The following is a 3,232-nucleotide window of genomic DNA, read 5'->3' as shown; positions in this document are numbered from 1 at the left end:
TATTTATATTTGATATAAAGAGCTAATCACTTGTATAATTGTATATAGGTGGAGAAGCCAAGTAGAAGATGAACAAGCAAGGAAAATGTGGTGAAGGGTTCGGCCACTATGTTTTTTTGCTTACTACTTAGGAAGTTTGTTAGGCATTAAAGATTGTCTTTAAACTTTCTTATTTTGTTAAGAACTTATTATGTGGCTTCATATGATGGAAGATCACTATTAGTGCCTAAATGTATAAAGGTATTTATATTAGTCTCTAAATGTATAGAGCTAATACTTTTTGTATTAAACATTATGAATGTTTGAACTATCATATTAATGTAATGTGAAGAATGCCTTTTTTTAATATACTATTTCCTTAAAGTAGTGTTATGAATTGAAAATTGTCTTGTTGTATCCTAGATGAGATACAAAGAGTTATATCACTTATTGTAATGTGATAACCAAACTTTAGATTTATCAATTATGGATAGATCTCACATGTAAGACATAAAAGGATACAATGAATCTTTAGATTTGGTTCCATTTGTCTACTTATGAGTTCTATATGAATTGACAAAAGTCTAGAGTATCCTTTCTTGAAGAAAAGGAAGATCACATTATAATGATATGAGTAATAAGAAAAACGTTTCTTATATGGTCATCACTTGAAACACAATAATCAAGATCACTCTTGATTCAATTAGTAGTTTTGAACAAATAATTGGGCATTCTTTAAAAAGTTTTAAAATGTCAATTGTGTTAGTGATTAAACCAAAAAGGAAGTGTCTAAATCTATAAAATGTTTAAAGACTTTAGTCACTTAATAACAAGACATTAACTTAGTGAAGATTGAAACAAATAAGCTTGAAATGTTTTAAAGCTACTACACAATGTCTTCTTCCAATATACTCCACTTTCATACATTTTGAATATATGAAATGATTTCTCATTAAAGTCATGAGAAATAGTGGGAGGTGTGAAAATGGATATAAACTTGAATATGATTGGTTTATAGTTGTCTAAAGAATAATAGTATTCGACTATTATTAAGAGTTTGCAATTTTAATTGTTAAAAGGACTCAAGCTCTTCAAACGTTAAAATTCTATGTTGTGTGACATTCTAAAGAATAGTCTTTGAATGTTGGTTTCGTCAACCTAGCATAAAATGGTTATATGTTGGGAGTTGTCCATAATTCTCTTTTATGAGAACAAGCTAAATAACTAAGCATATGGACAAGTTGATGAAACAAAAGGGAAATAGTTTCAAAATGAGTCACAACATATGGTTTAACAACAAGACAATCCAAATTCAACATCTCATGTAACTATAACGCTCTATGTAGTTTTAATAAAGAATTATATCAACCACCTAGAAGGAATGGTTGAGTTTCTATATCCTTAGTAGGAGCCATGCTTCCACTAAAGACTTGGATAATTCTTATATGACCACATTAAAGGTCTTAGTATGACTAAAACTTGAAGTATGGTGTATGACACCATATAATTTAAATGAATAGACTTAATGCAACAAGTCACACATTTCAAATGGAATTACTTGAGAAGGAATTCTTTTGTGTGTGATTCATTTAAGTTAGTGGGAGCAATATGCATTCAAATCAAGAAAATATAATTGTTATTTTTGAATGAATGCTAAGTTACAACAAGGCCAGTGGGAGTGATATCATAATTTGAGCAACAAGATGTGAATAAAGTCTATTCGATAGACTTGATAAAACATAGAGGTTACTCGAAAAAATGACAAAACATGACATGGTCAATTTTGAAGTATAGACTTGAAATTGGACTTATTGATATAGCAAGGCTATCTCAATAATGCTATATGGGAATTAAATCTCAAATGTTGCAGATTTAAGAAAGCATTTTCCTATGTGATAGGAAATCACTTTCATAACCCTTATAATGAATGTGTCATAAAATCACAAAAGGGACACATGTATTGACTTGTGAAGTAGATATCCAAAGGTGAAGAACCACAGGGGTTATTACTTTAAGATATTACTATATCCCAGGATCAGAACCAAAGCAACTGAAAGAGTATTATTGCCTTTAAGAAAGAAACATCAGAGTGGGACTCTAGAAGCGTGCATTCACTTATGTTATTAACCAAAGTGAAAAATAAGCCATTTTAACAAATGGAACTTCATAATGGATGAAGTACTAATCATATGAATGAATTGTTAGTATTGTACTACAATGGTCTCAAGGTTGGAGCAAAGTTTGTATAAGGTATACAAACGAAATATATGTCGATATATAGTTTTAGAAACTGCTTCAAAAGGTGTTTTGAATGGAAGGGGTTCTTTTAGAACCAATGATTGAATCCAAACCATAAGGTCGTTAGTAGGATACTACAACGTAATGGGGCGATAGCTCAAGCCATGGAATCAAGGTCTCATCAAAGTATTCGAACACAAGAAAGAGACATCATCAAATATTTTGGAAACATTTGATAAGTAAATCCCTTTTAAATGATAAAAGGGATTAATGCATAACCAAGTTAACCTACAAGCATAAGCTCTCTCAACAAGATGTATAAGATACACTAGTGATTGACTTTAGTGCAAGTGGGAGATTGTTGGAAATATGCCCTGAAAGTCAATCTTTGGAAGAAACCTTTCAGGACAAATGAATCGATGTATGGATGACTCTTATACATCAAATGGCAAAGACACGAATTAGGACTATCTCAATAAACGATATATGTCCTAAATAGCGTATCCATGGACAATGGATCGATTGAAGAAGTAATCTAATGATGTTAGACTACAGAGACCTTCTTCACATAACCATTATGTCCAAAAGGTTCCTAGTCATTGGATTGTCAGAGGGAAACTGACAATGCTTAGACCGGTACATACTGTGTCCGCTTCAAATGGAAGGATGGAAAGTCTCATCCCATTCGTGTTGTGACACTAAGACAAGTATGTAGGTGCTCATTAAGAGAATGAGTTCACTGAACACAATCGAACGAGAGTACTTGCATGGAGGTCTACTCACATGTCAAGCAAGTAACTCTAATGGTTGGAATAATGTAAGTAGTCCTTTGACCTGAGGCATCGTCGTTGTCTTATGGCTAAGTACTTAATCTTTGATTATGTCAAAGTCACCCCATTCGCGGATGTCCACGGCATAATTGGGGTTAACCCACTTAGTCATGAAGGCAAGTGAATGTGCAACAAGGAATCTCTAATCCTCGGTAAGAGAGGAAGAATACTCTAAGATATGATTC

Source organism: Malus sylvestris, chromosome 4 (genome assembly GCF_916048215.2).
Source record: "Malus sylvestris chromosome 4, drMalSylv7.2, whole genome shotgun sequence".
Taxonomy (NCBI): Eukaryota; Viridiplantae; Streptophyta; class Magnoliopsida; order Rosales; family Rosaceae; genus Malus; species Malus sylvestris.
The sequence above is the reverse complement of the archived record's forward strand: the minus strand, read 5'-3'. Positions refer to the sequence as shown.